Source organism: Lynx canadensis, chromosome B2 (assembly GCF_007474595.2).
Source record: "Lynx canadensis isolate LIC74 chromosome B2, mLynCan4.pri.v2, whole genome shotgun sequence".
Taxonomy (NCBI): domain Eukaryota; kingdom Metazoa; phylum Chordata; class Mammalia; order Carnivora; family Felidae; genus Lynx; species Lynx canadensis.
This window is the reverse complement of record NC_044307.1, coordinates 1,394,391-1,417,554: the sequence shown is the minus strand read 5'-3', so window position 1 is coordinate 1,417,554 and position 23,164 is coordinate 1,394,391. Positions and strand designations below refer to the sequence as shown.

The window sequence follows — 23,164 nt, the reverse complement described above, 5'->3', positions numbered from 1 at the left end:
AAGGCTCTATCAGCAGAGGACACTGGTTTTTCTTTTCTTTTTTTTTTTAATGTTTATTTACTTTGGAGACAGAGAGAGACAGAGCATGAACAGGGGAGGGGCAGAGAGAGAGGGAGACACAGAATCTGAAACAGGCTTCAGGCTCTGAGCTGTCAGCACAGAGCCCAACGCGGGGCTCGAACCCACGGACTGTGAGATCATGACCTGAGCCGAAGTCGGACGCTTAACTGACCAAGCCACCCAGGCGCCCCAGGACACTGGTTTTTCAATATAAACACCAAAAATGCATGTGATGATGTTTTCATGCATCTGTAAGGAAAGGAGACAAAAGCAGACCATGCGACAAGTTTCCACAAAATTAGATATACTTAGTTTAAGGGTTTTTATTCTTGGTCACGTGCTTTTCAGTTCTGATACTTAAAATGCTTTTTCTTTTGCTTTGATACTTTAGATGTTAATGATTATAATAAAAAAAGGTGTACTTCCGACCAACAGCTTTATATTTAACTAAAACATATCAAATCCTATTCAAAATAATTTGAAGGCTCAGATTACACAGAACAAAAAGCATTCAAAACAAAGGTCCCTTGGGGTAAAAACTAAGGGCCCAGCCTTCTGCCCTTTTGGAGATTTTCATCATATAAGATGACTTCAAGTACTGTCCAATATTTGTCTTTCCAATGTCCACACAGAGTACTGTAAATAAAATATTACACGTAACTGCATTTTGCTACTTAGACAACACTGAGTCTACCCTGAGTGAACTAGACTGAGCTTTGCTGTGGGAGGGGAAGTTTTATTTGTAATAAGTTTGTACGGAATGAAATTATAGTTAAGCTGGAAGGGTCGTATTTCAAACAAGCAGGTTAGAATAAATTTCCAAAGATTTAGAACAGGTGTCTAAGGGGACGACAGCTCAGTGTGCCAACGAGCTGGGGACAATGAGGTACGGGAGCTGAGAGGAATCGACATTGAAATTGGAGCTAAACAGGGGTCTTGTGACCCCCCCTGCCGGGGGTGGGGGGGCGGTGCGGGGAGGAGACAGATCCAAGCACCAGGAGAGAGTAAACCTCAGGACCAGTTAGACGCAGGGCAGGAAACGTGAACTTGTATCGGTACCATTTTCTGGGTCATACGCTCAGCGCTGAGAATTTGCAGATGAACGAAAGACATGATTCCTTCTTCAAAGACGTTAACCTACAGGGGAACAGAGCCCAGGGAACTTATGACGGTAACATCCACAGGGTGCTATGGGGGACACCGGAGGGTGCAGAAGGGGCTTGCTGGTCAGGGTGTGTGTGAGAGCCTGACAGCGGCATCTTGCACCCTCGTGCACAGACACGCACAACAGGTGGGGAGTGCAGGAGGGCTATTTCTGCAGCGGTCTCCCGGAGGACTTGCCCACGGTCCCCACACGCCAGCAGGCAGAGCGAAGAGACTCACCCTCCCCCATTTGTCCGTGTCCACATGCTTCTGTGTCCCCAGGCCAGCGGAGCACGGGGCCTGGCCGCAGGGGACCCCAGGAAAGGCTCACAGGGGTGACAGGACGATGGGCTCTGAGCAAAGCTGCGTGTGGTGTAGGAGTTCGGAGCGTATCCAGCATCTTTAGTTTCACCGCTGCGGGGGGCGCGTGCGGCCGAAGTCTAACACCAGGAGTTGTGCCGTCTGAAAACGCGGGGGTGAAACAAGGAGGCGGCTTTGCCTGGAGGACAAGTGAAAAGCTGCCTCAGGAAATTCATTTCAGCTCGAGTTTCATCGAAGAGAAAACCAGCGTCAGTGACGGCTGACTGACAACGCTCCCACGATGGACAACAACCCGCACCGAGGCTGTGACTTTCCGCACTTACTACAAGCCGTGATCTCTCTGCAGACACAGCGGGTCTGCATTTCAGGTGCAGAACACATGTGATCTTCTCCTCGCGCCGGACAACAGACAAACGGAGGCATATCAAACATCTTAAGACTTTATTGAAGCACAACTGGATTGACTCAGGCGGCACGGGGCCGGAAGCGGCCAGGAAGGCCCCCAGCAGCTGAGGAGGGCCGCGGACCAGAGCGGCAGCAAAGTGAGGAGGCACCGACGGGCTTACACTCGGGTTTACTTCCACGGCCGCCACGGCATCGGAGCCACGTCAGCCTCGTGGTGCGTGTCGTGTCCGTCTCTAATGGATTCGTCCCACTATGTGGCATTAAAAGCACCGCGTCACTTTTGGTAAAGAAGAGAGCACAGTTAAGCTTGCTTGTAACTTGACCTTCGTTTAAGGAACAAACCTTTGTCTCCCTGCGTTGGAAATACGCCCCGTTCTTTACTTCAGTGTTTTCCAAAGGGACCAGAGGTAGCCTTGTGGGTGGAAAAATTCTTCCTCTGTACAACTGCCGGTACAATACACAATATGTGGCAGATAAGATGCCGTAACGTGAAGAATTTCTGGACCCTCCCCCCCCACAAAACCTAAGTGGCACAGCCCAGTCACTGTGACAACCAAAACATGCCCCAAATAAACAGATGAGAAGGTGGCAATGCTCTGAATGTTAGCACAGAGGCGGCCGATTTACTGCTTGAAGAAACAAAGTGTTTTGTTTCATGTGACTTGCTCTGCAGTTTCCTTTTAATTAAAAGTTGATTCCCTTTTGGAAGCGAGATTCATGTTTCTTAGCTTCTTTTAAATTTTTTTTTAACGTTTATTCATTTTTTGAGACAGAGAGAGAGAGAGAGAGAGAGCATGAATGGGGGAAGGTCAGAGAGAGAGGGAGACACAGAATCTGAAACAGGCTCCAGGCTCTGAGCTGTCAGCACAGAGCCCGACGCGGGGCTCGAACTCCTTGGCCGAGAGATCATGACCTGAGCCAAAGTCGGCGCCCAACCGACTGAGCCACCCAGGCGTCCCTCTTAGCTCCTTTTAAAAGCAGCAGCCCGGGAGCCTGGGTGGCTCGGTCACTGGAGCGTCCGTCCGACTTCAGCCCAGGTCATTTCTCACGGTGTGTGGGTTTGAGCCCCGTGGCAGGCTCTGTGCTGACAGCACGCAGCCTGCATGGGATTCTGTTTCTCCCTGTCCCTCTGCCCCTCCCCCACTCCCACTCTCTCAAAAATAAACATTAAAAAAGAAATAAATAAATAAAAGAAGCGCAGTAGAGTGAAAAAAGTGAAAAAAGGCCATTTCACAAAGAAGTTGAGCACACTGACTGTATCTCCTGGAGAGAGGTAACCTTGAGAAATTCAACACCGTATCATAGTTTTATATAGAACAGAATAGTTACATTAACAAGCACTTTGCGCTTAATAAATCTGTTACTGTGGTAACAATCGCCCCGTGTGGGCAGGGTCATGATGCCCCCCCCCCCCGGGGGCCGGTACTGTGACGACTGTGAGGACGGAATGGCGCTCTCCAGACACCGGCTCACGAGGCACATGCAGGCTCCTGTGTGTTTCACATGAGCAAATCCACACCGCAGAGAGGCCGCTGTGAACACGAGGAGAGTGGTAAAGCTTCCATGATTGTGCAAACCTTCTTACACATGAGAACATGTCAGGGAGAGGAAAGGACGCAATTGAGGACTTTGTATAAAACCTCAAGGGTCCCCTGTGACCGGCCTTCAGAGGCACCGAGGGCAAACACCAGGAACAGGGTCCCCTGTGACCGGCCTTCAGAGGCACGGAGGGCGAACACCAGGAACAGGGTCCCCTGTGACCGGCCTTCAGAGGCACCGAGGGCGAACACCAGGAACAGGGTCCCCTGTGACCGGCCTTCAGAGGCACCGAGGGCGAACACCAGGAACAGGGTCCCCTGTGACCGGCCTTCAGAGGCACCGAGGGCGAACACCAGGAACAGGGTCCCCTGTGACCGGCCTTCAGAGGCACGGAGGGCGAACACCAGGAACAGGGTCCCCTGTGACCGGCCTTCAGAGGCACCGAGGGCGAACACCAGGAACAGGGTCCCCTGTGACCGGCCTTCAGAGGCACGGAGGGCGAACACCAGGAACAGGGTTCCCCTGTGACCGGCCTTCAGAGGCACGGAGGGCGAACACCAGGAACAGGGTCCCCTGTGACCGGCCTTCAGAGGCACCGAGGGCGAACACCAGGAACAGGGTCCCCTGTGACCGGCCTTCAGAGGCACCGAGGGCGAACACTAGGAACATAATTGTGGAAGGCTTCAGGGAAGCTCTGGCCCACACGCCAGTGGGTGCTTTTTCTTTCTCTGTTTGTCTTTTTTTTTGGGGGGGGGGGTGACGTTGATCGTGAATGGAGCATGTCTTTGTGTGTTTGCCACAAGCCCTACCTGTCACTACCAAGTCAGACACAGAATATCAATTGCCATCCTATCTCCAGCCTGCTTTGCTGGCTGAGAAGACTCTAGCTTTTAATCATCTGACAAGACTCTAGCTTGGCCCTTACAATGCAATTCTTCTTTCAGGAAGCTCTGGGCCCAATGTGGGGCCTGAACTCACACCTGCAGATCAAGAGTTGCATGCTCTCCCGACTGAGCAGCCGGGCGCCCCCAGCTCAGCCCTTACTCAGCCTCTCTGGTGCTTCATCTCTGACTCTCCCCCCTCTTTCTAGTCACATTCAGAGACTTCCAGTTTCAGGAAAGCATCGCAACCCCCTCGACTGTGCCTTTCCATATTTGTTTTCTCTGCTTTCTCAACTCTCATTCATCCTTCAGAAATTCAACTCATATCAGGATCAGAGCAGGGGTGAGGCAAGTGAGGCACTTAGGGTACACAATTTAAGGAGGGATTCACTCTCTGGTGCCCTGGTGCGTGTTTGTCCAACACCACCCAGCAGTTAGCTGAACCCTCGCACGACCCGCCTGGTGGTGTAAGCAAAACATTAGAAAAGATTAAGAAATGTTACTCGATATTTCTAGAAACTCTCTTGGTTTTTAGGATGCCACAATTATTTGTATTACACCTGAATAGTGGCTTGCGCCAAGCCTGCACTGTTCCTTGCTGTGTACCTGAGCAAACAAGAAGATGCTCTGGGAGGGACGAGACACACAGGTAAGTATGCAGGTACAATGCAATATGGCGGGTGCTCTGACGAAGGGGAGGGTTAGAGCCCTTGAGGGATCTAACTCTGAGACAATCGACCGCAAAGCTCCATGAAGCACAGTCTGATTGGGCTGTCTTAAAACATGAGTACGGATGGTTAGACATGGGACGTAAGAACCTTCCAGATGGAACGTATGCACAGAGTTACCAGGGCATTCTGAAAGTGGTCCTTTGGGACAACAGATGTACAGACTGAGTAGGAAAGGGAAAGGCAACGAGGCTGAAAGAGGAGGCTGGACATGAAGAGTCTTGAGCCGTCGGCAGATGCTGAGGCGGTACATGACATTGGCTCTGGGTTTTACGACCGTCGCTGTGGTGATGGTGTGGAAGATGGACCCCCGCACAACAGGTGGATGGGGGTAGGGCTGGAGACAGGGAGACTGGTTCCAAGGCCACATGAACAACGTAGGAGGGCTCCAAGGAGGTGGTGATTCGAGATCGAAGGAGGCAGAGATGAGTGTAAACATTTGAAGGGAGTCAGGTAGAACTTACTGACCCACTGGCTACAAGGACCAGATGAGATTTTCAAGCTCCCAGGAAGTGACTGTCCTGCTTCTAACCAGAGGGCTGGTTTCCCTTTTATGTCTCTTGTCTCTCACTGTGTTCTGGCAGCCCGTACCCCACTACCCTTCTCTTTACGTTGACTTGACTGGCTTGCAAATCTTACAGCTTAATCTTTCCTGCCTATATATTCACAAATAGCCCTAATGTTGCTTAAGCTCAAGTTTTGCACTTTGGCGGAGGTCAAAAGCTCAGTTTCACTAGGACGTTCCATTTCCTTCTCCCTGTTCAAAACCCAGTGATCATATTTTCCCAAATCAGCCTCTTTTCTCAACTTTTCCTTTGGAGATGGAACTACCCCTTCCTGCACCTTATGGCTGGAAATCCTTGCTTTCGGTCTTTCCTAGGTTCAAACTCTTGGACATACACAAATCACAAAATGAGTAGGGTCAAAAGTAGACTCGTTTCTGTAACATGGGGAAGATGAGACAGCTGTTGAGGAAGCCTGGGTCCCTGGGGCATCTCATCTCTGACAGCAACATGTACAGGAATCATGTTCAGAGACAAAGCTAGAGTGATCTCTGAGAACAGGAAGGGTGATTAAAGAGTAGGATAGTGATTTTGTGCTGTTATTACACTTGCCACTCTCCCAAAGCCTTGGTTAGCTACAGTGCATTTTCTTCAAAAATCTATCTTCCTTGAAGACGTTCCTGGCTCTAAGGGCTTTTTATCTACTTTTCTACACTAACAACCAATGTTCCCTGCCTCTAGTTCACATGCCAGAGTCTTCAGATAGCAGTGACCCCTACGAAGATGGCAACACTCTCTCTTCTCTACAGGAGCAAGTACCCTCATGCCTCTTCCCCCCCCCCCCCCACCAAGCCCTGAGGTCACTGTGCTGAACACAGCTCTTGTACAGGCATTTCTTGGGACTTTCCTGAGAGCCCAGAAGACCCAGAACATAAAACTCTCTCCTTTGACCTGGCTACTGTCAAAACAGGTTTAGAAACTGGAAATCTTACTCTTGGAAAAAATAATAAGACAGACTAATAAAAACTTATCAGCCCTTACAGTTTTTAGAGACAAACTAAAGAATTAAATGATGTATATGACACTTAAAAAAGCCGTGGACAAATAATCTGACAGAAAAAATGGGCAAAAGAGCCAGATACACATGCTACAAGAAGAGACATCCAAAGGGCCAGTAGATACATGAAAATGTGCTCATCCTCATTAGTCATCAAGAAAACATGTATGATAACTATAAAGAGATAATACTAGATACCCATGGGAGTGGCTACAGGTAAAAAGACTGACAAAACCGAGTAGTGATAAGGCTGTAGAGAAAGTAGAACCATCTGCTGGTAATAGAACCATTTTGGAAGATTATTCAACAAGTACTACTATAATCACGGACCAGCCCTCCCACCATCAGGTGCACAGCCAGAGGCGCATATACACGCACACCAAACGGATATTCCTAGTGGTAGTCTTTGCAATAGCTCCAAACTTGAAGCCACTGAAGATCTTAGATTCTTAACCCACTATTTGTTGACTTATTTTTGCCACTCAACCATTTTGCTGATCTGTGACGAAAATTCATAGCTGGCATCCCATGCCAGTCTAATCAGGGCTAGGAGGGCAGGGGCTCAGTCATGATCACCCTCTCCTGAAGCACAGGGTCTCAAACATTCAACAAAGTTGAACAGACATCTGTTGGACTGAACTGAGTTAAGGAAAGCCTCTGGGTTGGGAGCCTGGAGGACCAAGAACATCACTGACAGAAATAGAGAATTTGGAAAAAGGAGCTGGTTTAGATTAAAAGAGAGCTATTCTCTTGAATTGTGAGAAAATTTAGCAACTTTGCTTTCAACTGTCTTCCCCTGAAGCTTGTGCTTGGTTGTCAGGTTGGAAAAGGGTAAAGAAAGTAGCAATGTCAACAAACAGCAGAATGAAAGAGAGGGAGTACGTGACCACGTAGTCAGCAAGGACATCAAAGCAGGATTCGTGATAATGCAAATAATTTGCCTGGACAAGAGACTGACTTGTTGATGTTTACACTGAGATTTTTTTAAAATGTATTTTTATTTACTACATGATTATCGTAAGAACAATCGAGTGCATTTTTTAAAGTAGATTCTACACCGACATGGCGCGTGAACTCATGACCTCGAGATCAAGAGCCATGTGTTCTACCACCTGAGGGAGCCAGGCACCCCCACACTGGGATTATTTGTAATGTTTTTGGCTTTTGAGAGAGCTCAAGTGGGGGGAGGGGGCAGAGGGAATGGGAGAATCTTAAGCAGGCTCCACACTCAGCACAGAGCCTGACGAGGGGCTCGATTCCATGACCCTGGGATCGTGACCTGAGCCGAAATCAAGAGTCGGACGCTCAGTTGGGAATTGTTAATACACGACCTAACCCGTTAAACTCTGCATTGTATGCCGCAGCTCTACTGAACAAAGATGAGGAACAGAACCAGTTGGAACCCTGCAGCTGGCACATGCTTGCAGCCGAGGACACTCTCACCGCCCTCAGCTTGCTGCGCAGGTACCCCCATCCCAGCCCCCCGCCGCCGCCTCGTGTGGAGGAGCTCCTGGGTTGCGTCTCAAAGGACTGGACTTGAACGGTGGAACCTGAAAGCAGTTAGGTATATGGGCTGCAGAGGGATCCCGTGGCCAAAACACAGGAAGGAGATCACAGGGAATGAACTCCCAGGATGGGAGGCACCAGAAGCCTGATCCAATCCCAGGACACAATCCACCTAACCTCACACGAGGAGAAAGATCACCCGAACAGGCCTATAACTATTAAGAAAGTGAATCAATAATTAATAACCTTCCAAAAAGAAAGCACTAGGCCCAGACAGTTTCACTGGTGAATTCTAGCAAAAGTTTTGGGAATAAATGGTACCAATTCCCCATACTCTCCTCCAGAAGACAGAAGCAGAGGGGATACTTCCTAATTCATTCCAAGAGGCTAGCATCACCCTAATACCACAATCGGATGAAGACATTATAGAAAGGAAAACTACAATGTCTTTCGTGAACACAAATGCAAAAATTCTCAACAAAATACCAGCAAACCAAACCCATTAGCGTATAAAAAGAATTGTACACCATCACCAAATAGGCTTCCTTCCAGGCATACAAGGCTGGTCTAACATTTGAAGATGAATCAGTATAATTGATCACACCAACAGGCTAGAGAAGATGAACAGAAAAAGCATTTGAAAAAACCCAACACTCTCCCATGATAACCACTCTCAGCAAACTAGGAAGAGAAGGGAACTTTCTCAGGATGATAACTAATATTTTTAAACACCCTAGAGCTTCCATCTACATAATGGTGAGAAGCTAGGAGCTTTCCCACTAAGATCGGGAAGAAGGCAAGGACGTCCCCTGGTAACACTCCCATTCAATGCCGTCCTAACTAATGCAACAAGACAAGAAAAGGACATTAAAGGTATAGAGGTTGGGAAGAAAGGAATAAAACTGTCTTTGTTCACAGAGGACATGCTAATCTATACACAAAGTCTCAGAAAGTCAAGAAAAAGAAATCTACTCCAGGAACTAAAAGGTGACTACAGATAGCAAGGTCGACAGATCGAGGTCCATAAACGAAGGTCACTTGCTTTCCTGTATATCAGCAACGAACCACTGGAATTTGAGATTAAAAACACAATACCATTTACATTGACGCCAAAATAATGAAATACTTCAGTATAAATCTAATACACTATGTGCAACATCTATATGAAGAAAACTACAAAACTTAGATTAAAAAAAAATTACATGGGGCGTCTGGGTGGCTCAGTCCATTAAGCATCCCACTCCTGACTTCAGCTCAGGTCATGATCTCATAGTTCGTGGGCTCGAGGCCCACATCAGGCTCAGCACTGACAGTGGGAGGAGACTGCTTGGGATCCTCTCTCCCTCTCTCTCTGCCCTTCCCCCACTGGCACATGCTCGCTCTCCCTCTCTCTCTTTCTCAAAATAAATAAATAAACCTTAAAAAAATAAAATAAAAATAGGGGCACCTGGGTGGCTCAGTGGCTTAAGTATCTGACTTCAGCTCAGGTCATGATCTCATAGTTCATGGGTTCGAGCCCCACATGGGCTCTGTGCGGACAGCGTGGGGCTTGGAGCCTGCTTAGGATTCTCTCTCTCTCTCTCTCTCTCTCTCTCTCTCTCTCTCACTTTCAAAATAAACTTCAAAAGAAAAAAAAACCCAACAACAGCAAGAAACGCAAGCCACCATCCATGCCTGGTTTCTCTGCGTAGAAGTCCTAGTGAGGGTTTGTGTGACTGATCTTCTGGCTCCACACTCTGTCCCTCCTAACTGCACCAGATCTGAGCCTCTGTCCCTGCACACATTCTAGGCATTACTGGGCACCAGAACCCTCTATTCAGAAAGCTGAACTTGCAACGGAAAGGTTCACTTCTAGGCTGAAAAGGTCACTTTCTGTATTCCTTTTGGCAGCTAGGTATTTGCCCAAGCAACGCTGCACTCTGCGCCTGTCTTCGGAGGGCTTTGGTTAGAGTGAAGAATCTTGGAGGTTAGAGAAAAATCCCAGAAGACACTGGCAGGACAAGAACAAAACCTGAAGCTAGCAGCCCTGCATTTGTCTAGAGAAAACTGAAACCTGTTCACCCTGCAACTGCTGGGTAGATGCCTCCCCCAGAGCAGAGACATACCCCCCCCCCCCCCGCGGGATAGCTCACATCTTCCCCCACCTGTTGGCCGGCCTCATGCAGTCCAGCTCCCGCTCCAGACCTTACAGTACAGTCACCGCCTCCTCTCCGCTCTCCGGGTGCTGTCCCCGCACCCAGGCCTGGAGCTCGGCGGGCAGGACGGTCAGGAACTGCTCCAGCACCAGCAGCCCCAGGATCTGCTCCTTCGTGTGTGTGTTTCTGGGCTCAGCCACTGGCGGCTCAGCTCGCGGAGCCGGCGCAGCGCCTCCCGGGGCCCAGGCGCCTCTTGGTAGCAAAACTGCCTGAATGAGGTTCCTTCCTTCCGATGCTGGATTCTGTTTCCACACATGTTCACCCTTCACCTTCAGGGTCACAAGCCCCACGGGCTCCTCTGGAACTTGGGGTCAAAGCGCCAGCCGCGCTTGGCTTCATTTCATGCTCTGCTGCACTGAGACACCCCCACGCAGGGCCCGTTACACTCTCCTTGAGAGATTTCCCTCGAGGTTCTTTCCAGCTGCGAGGAAGCAGGAAGCGCTCCGAACGGGACGGGCTCGATGCCAGCCAGATACATGCTAACTCAGGAAACACCGCGGAAATAGTTAGAAAATAAATGCTAAAATTACTTGCATGCTACCAAAAACATTTCCAGAGGAGCTGTCCTAAGCAAAGAAAGCTTGTCAGAGACGAGGGACCACACGCTGGAACTCCCCACACTGAGATTCTTGCTGTTCCTGCCCCCGGTGAACTAGCTGCCCTCCCTCTGTGACCCCCCAGGGATTTGCTCACCTGCGCTTTGGGACTGACCCTCTGCACGCCTACCTCCGTGTAGGGGCTGAGCTCCCCGTCTACGCAACAACAGCACAGGTACACCCTCAGGTTCTGACGCGCTCCTGCTGCCCAGCAGGGCCCTAGGCTCGCCCCGCAGCAGGAGCTGACCCGCGCGGCCCACCAGGAGCGTCGGGCTCGGCTGAGTTGGGGCTGCTGCCCCCCATCCCGGAGGCGGCGGGACGGACGGTGGGCTCACCCCAGGACAGGTGGGCGGGAGAGGGGTGAAGAGCGAGCGCGCGCGCGGAGGCGGGGGCCCTGGCTGTGATCTCCACCCCGGGTGTGACATTTACTGTTACAATGAGGGGAGAGGGGGGAGGTCGGCACTGGCCCCTCCGGGTGCAGACGGCTTTGGTCCGGGGTCGGCCAGCCTGTGGCCACACCCGCGTCCGCGTTCCTGCAGGGTGTGCTGGAGGCGGGCAGTTCTCTTCCCCGACGGGGACCGTGTGGGGAGGGTCGAGGGGACCCGGGCCCAGGCCCTCCCCCTCCCCCCACGTCCGTGACGTCACAGCCCCACAGGCTGGGAGCTCAGAAGACAGATGATCAGTAATTCCAAGTAACTCCGGGCCTCGACACGGGGGAAACAGGAAGGTCTCGGGTTCACGCGTCTTCCGTGCGACACAACCGATACACTCGGGAGCCCCACTGGAGGGGGTGGCCTGCCTGGAGCGGGGGGGGGGGGGTGGGGGGGCAGACGGCGGCCCGCCTGGAGGAGGAGGGGGTGGCCTGCCTGGAGCAGCGGGGCAGCGGCCCGCCTGGAGGACGGGGTGTGGTCTGTCTGGAAGGTAGGGGGGCAGCCTGCCTGGAGGAGGAGAGGATGGCCTGCCTAGAGCAGGGGGAGAGCAGCTCGCCTGGAAGAGGAGGGGGTGCCTGCCTGGAGGAGGGGGAAAGACGGCCTGGAGCAGGGCGGAGGGGCCAACGGGAGGGGTGGGGGAGATGGCCTGGAGAAGTGGGGGGAAAGGTCTTCCTGGAGGGTAGGGGGGGCGGCCTGCCTGGAGGAGGGGGCGGTGGCCCGCCTGGACGCGACTTTCGGAGCGGAAGGGCGCGCCGGCGAGGCCCCAATCCGGCCTCTGCACCGCTCCGGCCGCCCCCTCCCCGCAGGCTCCCCTCCCCTCCAGCCGGCAGAGCCCCTCCCACCGGAAGCCGGGCCTCGCGCCGCAGAGACGGAAGTAAATATCAGCGGCCCCCGGGTCTGGCCGAGGTGGGTCCTAGAGCAGCCGGCAAGGGAAAACCTAGAGGTCCGGAGGCCTCTCTAGGACGCGGGCGGCCTCCCGCTCTCGGTGGTGCCGTGGTCTGCGTTTGCTGCACCCAGAGCGCCCCCAGGCCTCGCAGCTGTCAACCGTGCGCCCGTCCTTCCAGGGTTGTTTGCTTCTCCCACCAACACGGCCCAGAGCTCCTGCAGACCCCCTTCTTTGTGCTGGGAAGAGGCATGCAACCTGATGCTGGAAATAAGGCAGGAAGCTGGGAGAACCTTAGCTTGTTGCCAGAAATCTCCAGTTGTGCCCAGACGCCGTGCTGTCCCAGCCCCACGATGGGCGGGTTCTGCAGTCTGACATCTTGATGGTCTATCTCGTATTCCACACCCTCTCCAGGCTCGCGTGGGCTCTGAAACCTGAACAAATGTTCATTGCTTCCCCTAGCGTCCAGTACATGAATCAATGGATGACACGCCCAGAAAACGCTCGTGTAGAATTTTGACGCTTGTAAGGGAGGAAAACACAATTTTCCCTCGACCCTTCTAACTTCTTGGCTGGCGTCCCGGTAACAAAAGACAGATTAAGGAAGGGGAAACACAAGTTTATTAATGTGTATATCTCATGTACACGTGGGAGAGACCTAGGGAAAAATGAGTGACTCTCAGAGGTGGCTGAGAATTCAGGCAGCTAAAGACAGAACAAAGAGCGTGCAAGGGAGACCAGGTGTGGGAGCTAACCAGGAAAGGTATGAACAGGAGTAAGGTTTGTTAGTGCCTTCTTGTTTCTTGTGACTCGGGGTCGACCTTCTCTTCCTCACAGAGAGCAAGACATCCTTACAAAAGGTTAACTTGGACTCTTTTCTGGGCTTCTCCTGTGTCTATTTCTCAAAGAAATCCTTATGCCAAAAAAAGTATATTTTGCTGCCGTTCAAACTCATGCTTTATTCTGATCCCTTTTCTGATGATAATCTCTTGATCTGAAAGGAAGGAATACCCATCTTATACCCATTCCCTTCATAACATGTAAGGACATCTTCCTTGAGCTGTCCAGATCAAACTCTGCTCTCTAACACCTTTCTCTAGCTCAGGAACTACATATTTATTTTATTTCTAATTCCACTCTCAGATTCTTTCAACTGATAACAGACAATAGACATAGATGACCCCACTCAGCCCCAGCATGGAGACTGAGCTCCTCAGTATTGCAAAGTCCAGACTACAAAATTAAGCCTTCTGGGGGCACCTGGCTGGCTTGGTCAGTAGAGAGTGGGACTCTTGATCTCGGGGTTGTGAGTTTGAGCCCCACAGTGGGTGTAGAGATTTCTTTTATGATTTGGTCCCTGCTGATCTCCCCAACTTTTTTCCCCACCACATCCTTGCAGCAAACACTTCACAAATACCATTTTGAAGTACTTTGGGTCCCTCTGGGGCTTTGTACATGTTGTTCCCTCTGCTAAAATTGGACTCCCTGAGATCATTTTCAGGCTTTCCCTGCCTTATACTGAGGTCTTCACTTAGCACTTCAAGAAAGCTTTCTCTTCGAGCTCCTCCATCACTCATCACGCTGTAGTACAACTGCATCCTGGGTTCCTTGTCTCAAGGAGTTTATCTTACGTTTTCTCAAGGAGTCACATTAACATTGGGAGGAGGGGGCTCTTTGGAGGTTTCTGAAGAAAAGACATTTAACAGGCATTCCCTGTGTCCTACCTCGTAGATTAAATGCCATTTTACTTTGCAAACGGAGGGGTATGGCAAGTGGGAGATTCTTTAAGTTTTGTGAAAGCTTTTCTGAGAATAAGTCTCATTCCGTGCAAGAATCAGAAACTGGAACATCACGGGGAGTAGAGTAGACCCAGGCATATAAGACGGATTCTGGATAAGAAACCACATCCTCCTCCATACCCATTCCTTTGCAAGGAATTTTGAATCTCCTTTCCTTTATTTAATCTGCTCTTTATTTTTCTTGTTGGGGAAGATAGTTCTGAGGAGGTGAAGTGTGCAAGAGGACATCCAGGATTCCAGAGTTAACAGGGGTCTGGCAGAAAAAGGAAGGGGACAGGAGGGAAGGAATCGAGAAACAGAAGTTTCAGGGAGGAAATTGTTAGCTCAAGTTCATCTAGTGTGGAGCTGATACTTCAAGCGCCTGGGTGGCTGTCAGTTGAGCTTCCTACTTAGGCCTAGTCATGATTTCATGGTTTGTGGGTTCGAGCCCTGAGTTGGGCTCTGCTCTGACGGTGCGGGGCCTGCTTGGGATTCTCTCTCTCCCTCTGCCCCTCCCTGATTCATGCTTTTTCTCTCTCTCAAAAACTAGCTAAGTAATTAAAAAAGACTTCAAACCTTGAATAATCGAATTAGATGAAAGTCCTAGGCATTTCCTCTCCTGTTCTTTTCTTTCTTGTTTTCACGGTTAGAGCAGGCAGTAGGTTAGGCTCTACCAGGGTGCCTGGAGGCCAGCCAAGGGGTGGTGGTGCCCGGCTGTGGGGAAGTCCAAGACTGGTCTGGCAGCACCCCACAATAAATCCACAAGAAGCCAGATCAAACCAGACGCACCCAAGACAAAGGGGGCTGCAAACCCTGACCGACTAAGGGAAAACAGGTGGGGAAAGCTGCCCCCAACCCCCCTCCCCCAGTAATAAATACTCCACCCCCCAGCCAACAACTGTCAGTAAGAGATCAAAACCCCAACCTGAGGCATACGGCTTTCCTTGAGCTCACCCGCTCTGACATCTTGAGGGTGTGCTCAGTTTAATAAACATTCCTACTTGCATCGTTCAACCATTGTGTCTGGTCTGTCCTTAAATTGTTTGCTGCGACAAGACTCGGATCCTCCGGCAACATCCCTGGGACCAGCTGGGCAGAGGCCTCTGGGCTTGGGGTCTCCCTAGGGCACCTGACAACACGGCTACCTTGTGCAAATGGAAACAAAGCTACCTGAAAAACATATATAAAGCACTTGCATGTAACATAATGTAAATTTTGTAGAATTGCTCAGTAAACATCTATTATTGCATACAAAAAAGAAGGACATTGGGGTGCCTGGCTGGCTCGGTTGGTAGAACATGGGATTCTTGATCTTGGGGTTGTAAAATTCAAGCCCCAAAATGGATATAGAGATTCCTTAAACATAAAATCTTAAAAATAATTACATTGGCTGTCTACAGAATTATTGCAGATTGGAGGTGCTTGCTGAGATGTGGTGAATAAATGCCTATTTCCACTTTAATAAATGCAGCTGTAAAACCCAATTCCACGTGAGTGTACTAGCGAGCTAAGGAAGGATGTGTTCTATTTTGAAAGGAGTTTGAAATGGATGAGACAAAGTTTTCAAGATACTTGAGTAGAACACCTGTCTTAGCAAGGCTCCTGTAGCAAAATGTCACAAAATGTCAGGGTTTGCAGCCCCCTTTGTCTTGGGTGCGTCTGTCTAACCAAAGTTTGTATCTTCTGGTTCCCGAAGGTGTAAAGTCCCACATCAGGGTGGTCCGAGAGGCTGGGTTCTGGTGAGGGCCCCTTCCTGTGTTCGGAAGGCAGTCTTCCCATTGTGTCCACGCATGGCTGAAGACCACAGTGAGGAAGCAGGTTTCTCAGGATTCTTTACCAGGACCCTAATCCCATTCTGGAGGGTTCTACCCTTATGACATCTTAATCCTAATTACCTCCACATATCCCACCTCCTAATACCATGACGTTAGGAGGTAGGGTTTCAACATATGGATTTTGGAGGGGCACAAACATTCAGTCCATAACAGAGATTGTCATATATTTGCAGCTACCTTACAACTCTTCCAGTTGTAGCAAACTGCTAACAGTGCAAATGATTTTCATTCACAGAAATGCAAATGAATCGTGTCCAGTGGAATGCAGGAGATCATTGCCCTAGAAATTGACAGGTAAAAAAAAGTAAATCTATTCATAAATTTACTTCAGCATTCCAGATTGCTTATAACTATGTAGTACTTCAAATTTTCTTACCGGTTGTTACACTGACACATACTCATTTTTATTTGTATGAGAGTTACAATTTTACCTTCTTTTAAGAACACAATCTTTTAACAATTTGGAAACAGGGGGTATACACCAAAGGCAGAAACAAAATACCAACTTGTGGCTGGCAAATGTAGACTAAAGAGCATGGTTTAGATCTGAAACTAGAAGGGCTTTCTCTCCTCCTTCTTCTCATGTCTACACCTGGAACCCAGTAGACACACTCACCCAGCAGCTCTGTGAAGGTGCACGTAATCATACTAAAATCAAACTTAAGATCCAATATACTAGGCATATAAAAAGTCATTTATGAGAACAGCATCATTTTTTTTCCTTCTAGAGATTTCCAGCTACTATCTCCTCCCCCTCACATTATCTTCCCGCCCTTTTCTAAGTCACCCAGTTTTCTATCAGAAATTAAAAATTCTTCCAAAGTCTTTAGAAATCCATTTGTCTCCTCCTGCAAAAAATAATTTTATGAGGGCAGTGGTTATACGTGCGTAAGATACATGATGTGCTGTATGTGTACGTATTTAATCAGGAGACACCTTGCCAGAATTAGTTTCATTCCCCCCCCCCTTAAGCTTTTATATTTCATTACCTATTTCTCTTGACCACAGTTAATTTCATACTGCAGGGAGTGAGCCTGTCTTGTAGTACTTGAACCCTGTGGTTCCCGCTATCTGCATTCAGAACATGGCCCTCCAAATGGGAACGCTGGATCCTGTCCCTGATGAACATGTCCTGGGAATCCTATTGTTGCACAAAAACAGCTTTCTTTACACCTGCACCGCCTCTCCCATTTTGACTGATGAGCATAAAATCAATAATGTGATGAGTCCAGTCATGAGTGGTCACAATGACAGGAACACACATGGCCATTCAGACATGAATCCTCTAGACCTGGCATTAAACATTTAACCTCAACATTCAGGACTTACTTCTTATCCTGAGTGATATGGCAAGGCTGGAATGTGTTCCTGAGGCAAAACCAAAAGTCATTTAACTGTAATATAAGCACAAGGGCAGAAATTAATTTTATTATTTCTAAATTATCTTCTCCTGTCCTACCCCACCCTTCTCTACCCTATCCTATCGCACTCTACCTAACCCTACCCTACCCCACTCCACCCCACCCTACCCTACCAACCCTACCCTATGCTATCCTATCCTAGCCCCACCCATCCTATCTCACCCTGTCCCATCCTATGTTGTATTTTCACTGGCCCAACCAGGGCTGCATCCCCTGGCACACAGTAGGCATTCGTTAAACACTTGTTGGATGGACGGTAGAGGCAGCAGGACGGGTCGTGTCACGCAGAGACCCGCAGCACCGCGATCGTGAGCGGGCGGACTTCACACGCAGTCCGTGAAGTGGGACGCGGGAGTGTGCGCGGTGACCGCGTTTCCGCGGGAACACAGGTGCAGGCACGCGTGCAAGTACGGACAGAGTGGGGATGCAGGAGAGCGGTGGGGACGGCGGTGTGGCTGCCGCGGCGCCCGGGGCACCTAGGGCACACAGCCCTGACCGCGGGCGCACGCGTCGTCCACCCGTGAGACTAGCTCCACGACTGGAAAGCGCAGGGCAGCACGAAGCACCCGTGTACGGCTGCACGGGCGGCAGTCCGCGGGCCTCGCGCGCCGGGCAGCGCCGGGCGTGGACCGGGTAAGAGGACACACACCCACCATCACGGCCCTCCTCCCTGCGCCGCAGCGCCGGCAGCTACGCGGCCCAAATCTCGCGGTTTCCCAATCTATCGCGATGCCTCAGCGGCTCCAACGTCTGGCGATCTCCGCTCCCAAATCACTCGGCTTTCAGGAAGTATCGCGATACTTTCGCCTTCGCTATTTTCGGTGTTTTAACGGCCTCTGTGAGAAAATTTTAAGTCAATTTTTAATACTATAGGTCTCTGAGAGCTCCATGCATAATTCTCAAGTCCATGCCATTGCGTAGAAAATTACAGGAGGAGAAAAAGGATGTGTCAGAAGTGGGATTCGAACCCACGCCTCCATTCGGAGACCAGAACCCCCAGCGCGGGGAAGCGGAGCTTGAGTCTGGCGCCTTAGACCACTCGGCCATCCTGACACCCTGCGGAAGGGGAGAGATTTTCTACTGAAGTAGATGTCCAGGCCGGGCGCTTCTGTGACGCACATGCTTGTGCCGGAGGCAGCGCTGACGTCAGAGGTGCCCGCCGCAGCTGGAAGAGCCGAGAGCCACCTGTGGCCGGGAGAGGAAGCGGGCGGGAGGAGAGGAGCTGTTCTTGTAAACGCGGCTGGGGCGCCGGCCGGCCGGCCGGAGCGCGGGCGTCCCGAGCCCCCGGCCCGGTCCCAGCCTCCGGGCGCGCTGCTGGTTTTCTTTTCAGGAGAGGGAGGAACAACAACCAACGTACAAAACACCTCAGTTCCGTGGCGCGGCGTCTTCCTCCCCAGGAGTGCTCGCACGCGCCGGGGAGTTTGTTGGGCTCCGAAAGTGCCTGCGCCCACCTGTGCAGGTGCGGGTGCCTGTGCGGGTGTAGGTGTAAGTACCTGTGCGGGTGAGGGTGCAGGTGTAAGTAACAGTGCGGGTGTCTGTGCAGGTGAGAGTGTTGGTGCGGATGCCTGTGCGGGTGCAGATGAGGGTGCGGGTGCAGGTGTGGGTGCCTGTACGGGTGCAGATGAGAGTGTTGGTTCGGGAGCCGGTGCAGGTGTGGGTGACAGTGTGGGTGCAGGAGCCCCTCCCCGCCCTCGGGCTGCTCCCGGATGCTGGGATCTGAGCCCCACGCGTCTGCTGCCAGGTGGGGGACAGCAGCGCCACGCCTCCGCACGCAGGCTTTCCCGCTTTCTCCGCTTTGCTCGGAGTAATCTGAGCTCTGGGCCTGGACCACAAGCTCGAAAACCCTTTCCAGCAGCTGGACTGAGAGACCCTGGGGGTGTGGTAAACTGTGCGGAGAAACCCTGGCAGGCCCCATGAGGGTCCAGGACGGTGCCCGAGTGCAAACTAGGGGCCCAATAAATGGATCTGACCCTTGTTTCTGCAGCTCCGCTTCGGGCTAAGCTCAGGGAGTAGGGACAGATTTGAGAGTGTTCAGTACATTTTGTCCCGATGGGTTATTTTCTGTATTAACCCACAAACGTTTTTCTTTCTGGGAGGCACAGGTTACTCTTTTCTTCACGAAGAAGAACTAATTTGAGGTTTAATAGGCCCTGTTTTAGATTCCCAGACTCTCTTGGTTTCACACCTGTTTTTGACAGTGAAAGAGAAAATGGGAGTGAGAAGCACATGGTTTCCTAATTTCCCTCTCTGCAAGGTGTGAGGTTTGCTGTACTTTAAGAAGCTGTAGTTCCGTGGGAAGGAAGTCATCCCACAAGTGATTCTAGACGTGCTAGGCGTGGCCGTTGTAACCTCTTAAAAAGCTGGGATTGTTACTGGTTTCCTAATTGCAAGGTACTGCAGATACCCCACGTCAAACCGGTGCTGTCCAACGTTGGGTTATTTCTAATTTTTCACTCTCGTCAGCAAACGCTCCAAGGAACATTCCTGTGTAGATGAATATTTTCAAATATCCATAATTATTTCCTTACATTTCTAGAAGTGGAGTCCCTAGATTAAAGTTTATCCAGTCTTAAAAGTTTTTGATACATGCTGTCCAGCCGCCACCAGAAAATTTGAAGCCATCTGGATACCGCAAACCTGGCCAACAAAGGGTTGATTAAACAACAAAACATTTTAACGGGTGAAAGGTGACAGGACATCATTCTGCAACTCTGAGTGAGGTTCAAGGTTCGTGTTTGAAGGGTTCTCACACTGCTTAACAAACTGAAGTGTTCATCTCTCCGTATTGATTTGCAAAACTCACTATAAGAAACATAAAGCCTTGTGACTGTTTCTATTTATCAAGAACCCAGGCAGAAATTCCTATCTTTCACTATATTTTACCTTTTAATCTCATTAAGTCCCTTAAACATTCAGCCAATTTTCATAGAAACTATGAGTCATACAATTAACAAGTTTCCCTTATTGATCTTTAAAAATCGAACTCTGGTCCATATTTAAGGTCCTTTTTAATCATGCTATACATTTACTTTTATTTCTGGTCACTTTTGTCCCATCCTTATCTCTCTTCCTTTTATGGCATGTTAAACTGCTGCTACCTTGATTTTGGTTTTTAAATGGCTTGAAGTCCTTTCTGGAATAAGGTGAGGTATAATTAAACATGTAACTATTTTCACTATTTACTAATAATTATGCAATAGGACTCCCCCATCCTAAATATTTATTTTTTTATTTTTAAAATCTTTTTTAATGTTTATTTATTATTGAGAGACAGAGAGACACAGAGCATGAGCAGCTGAGGGGCCGAGAGATGGAGAGACGCAGAATCTGAAGCAGGCTCCAGGCTCCGAGCTGTCAGCACAGAGCCTGATGTGGGGCTCAAACTCACAAACCAGGAGATCATGACCTGAGCCGAAGTGGGATGCTTAACTGACTGAGCCACCCAGGTGGCCCCCTAAATTTTAATGAAAACATCTTCCACAAGAGGGACTTTGAAAGACCTGAAAATTTTAAAGGGTGGAGGGAACTAAAAAGAAAAGCTGATGGTGGTGTTCTACACCAATTTGAAAAACGGAATTTAATTCCCATCCTCAAAATGAGTGTTTTATGTGACGCTGGTAAACACATCTGATTCTCGGATTATCATGTCCGAGAATTACTTTAAAGTAACAGGGATGGGGGTAGGAATGCAGAAGAGGCTATATTGGAAATGGGATTGGCCGTAAATTGATAGTTGTTGAAGCTACGAGGTACCATGGGGAGTTCAGTGTGTATTTTCCTCACTTTTTGTGTGTGCTTAAAGGTTTCCGTAGTGAAGAGTTCAATATGGGGGGTGGGGATGAGAATCACCTATAACCTCATTAAAAGCATCTGTTAATACTTTGGCATATTTTGCTCCAGTTTTTTTTTTTTTTAATGTGTAGGTTGAAAAATGTGAAATCTCTACCCTAAAATAAATTATCTTCTTTTTCTATCACATTCTTGTTGTGCATCCCAAACCCCAAAGTGGGTTTGGCAGTTGTTCCCCCACTATTATCCAGACAAATCCTGTGTGTTCTGAATGAGGAATCAGGGAGAGAGGAGTATACCTCAAAAAGTTACCTTCACATGCCTTGGCTACACTTCAGACTTCCAATGTAAAATTAAGCCAGCAGATAAGCCGCTTTTCTCTTCAATGGAGAACAAGGAAATGTAACTGGGCCAATACCATTATAGTTTGCGGTTTGAAATCCAGCTACTCCGTGAACACCCTAGCAAAGGTCCCCAGTAACCTACACCGGCTTGGCTTCCTTGCTGTTCCTCACCGAGGCCGCGTGGAGCCCTAGGATTTCAGCCACCTGGGACCCCAGGGCTGCACAGGGAGGTCTGCAGCGCCGGGTCCCCTCGCCCACAAATCAGCTTTTGTTGCTTTCTACTTCTTTCTCGTGTTATTTTTTCTCCTCTTAACTGACTTTATTCCAGAAGCCACGTTCTCTTGTATCTTCCTGGGGAGTCCAGTTCAGCCGGGGTACCCAACACTGGGTGATTGTGCCGTTTGAATCAAAGAATCTTTGTCCTTCGTTTGTGAAGAGGCAATGCACCCACCATTAGTACACGAAGAAAGAACCTTTTCAGTTTTTTTCTTTGCTGGGAAGAGATGTGTGATTTCCGTCGCGTCTTGGGTTTGGACCACAGATAACTGCCCTGACAAGTGGCTCATTTACTGTGAGGACAGAGATTTGCTTTCAATTTCATGGCTCCTTTAAGTGTTAGGCAGTAATCACCCCAAGTATTTCTCATCTTCTCAACTGCACATCCTGGAGGGCGGGGGCCAGGCACACTTTCCCTTTATTCTCCAAACTGGGCTCTCGCAGGCCCGTCTGCTCTTGGGGAAGATGCTCTTCTCGGCCTGCCAGGCCAGGATCACAGAACCTTAGAGGAGCACCTGGGGGGCTCGGCTGGTAGAGCGACTGACACTTGATTTCTGATGGGGTCATGATCCCAGGGTCGTGGGATCAAGCCCCACGTTGGGCTCTGTGCGGAGTGCGGAGCCTGCTTGACTCTCTCCCTCTGCCCCCTCTCCTGCTCGCATGCTCTCTCCCTCATTCTCGCTCAAATAAACATACAGTAAATATTTTTTTTTTTAAAAAGAAAAAAGCAGCAGCTGAAGGCAGACACAGTAACACCCTGGAGCAGCAAAAGCTCTAAAGACTGGCCTGTTGGAATCCTAATGTGTAGTTAACTTGGGATGTTCTGAGGAAAGAACCAGATAGGAGCCAAAAGGATGCTACTGGGGCCCAAATCCTGAATCACTGAATTGAAGCTTTGCTCACCTTTCTGCAGATGAGTGCATTCAGACTCATCTGCAGATTCATTCAACCTTATCCAAAATGGCAGGATTGTTGTTGTTGAAGTAAAAATTTAAGTAATTTTTAAATACGTATGAACCCACCACAAGGAACGGAAGGTAACCAATAACACATATCAACCTAAGCCTCCACCTCTGTGGTATCCTCCCATGGTCCTTTTGTTCACATTACAAGATGGGAATCAATCGTAAGGTATCTGGTCTTCAGACACTCCTCACCCAGCATGGTTAGGATCGTTGACTCTTGGGGCACATCTACACTCACACGGGAAGTAGCTTTGTTGAATCTGACAGACTTAGCACTGCCCTGGCTGCTGCTGACAAAAACGCATCGCGACGCTGCTCCTGGAGCTCTGGGTCTACTGGGGACCAATGAGACCCACTGCGAGCCCCTCAGACGGCCCCAGCACTGGCTGTGAGGACCACAGTCCACCCCAGATACACTCTTTCTTGGATACCCACAAGGTGCCCTCTTTGCGGGCCTGTATTCCTCCTCCCTGCCCCAGTGGACTAAATTAAGTGACACTGGAATGCA

At 49.7% G+C, this 23,164-nt stretch overlaps 2 long non-coding RNA genes and 1 other non-coding gene across 5 annotated transcripts; all 3 read right to left on the bottom strand.

Annotated features, from left to right (window-relative positions):
• Nucleotides 1-368: 368 nt before the first annotated feature.
• On the bottom strand, nt 369-12,205 carry LOC115513490. 2 transcript variants are annotated; one of them, XR_003968713.2, is made up of 3 exons: nt 11,032-12,195; nt 10,288-10,817; nt 369-2,373 (listed from the first exon to the last, which is right to left on the bottom strand). It is a non-coding gene; the product is annotated as an uncharacterized LOC115513490 (long non-coding RNA). The 2 variants fall into 2 exon arrangements; XR_003968712.1 differs by having other exon boundaries at nt 10,288-12,205.
• A 3,479-nt stretch (nt 12,206-15,684) lies between these two features.
• LOC115513491 lies at nt 15,685-17,884 on the bottom strand. 2 transcript variants are annotated; one of them, XR_003968714.1, is made up of 3 exons: nt 17,445-17,884; nt 17,191-17,255; nt 15,685-16,141 (listed from the first exon to the last, which is right to left on the bottom strand). It is a non-coding gene; the product is annotated as an uncharacterized LOC115513491 (long non-coding RNA). The 2 variants fall into 2 exon arrangements; XR_004343586.1 differs by lacking the exon at nt 15,685-16,141 and adding an exon at nt 16,833-17,002.
• Nucleotides 17,885-18,229: 345 nt separating this feature from the next.
• TRNAL-CAA lies at nt 18,230-18,335 on the bottom strand. The gene is made up of 2 exons: nt 18,298-18,335; nt 18,230-18,275 (listed from the first exon to the last, which is right to left on the bottom strand). It is a non-coding gene; the product is annotated as a tRNA-Leu (tRNA).
• Nucleotides 18,336-23,164: the final 4,829 nt, after the last annotated feature.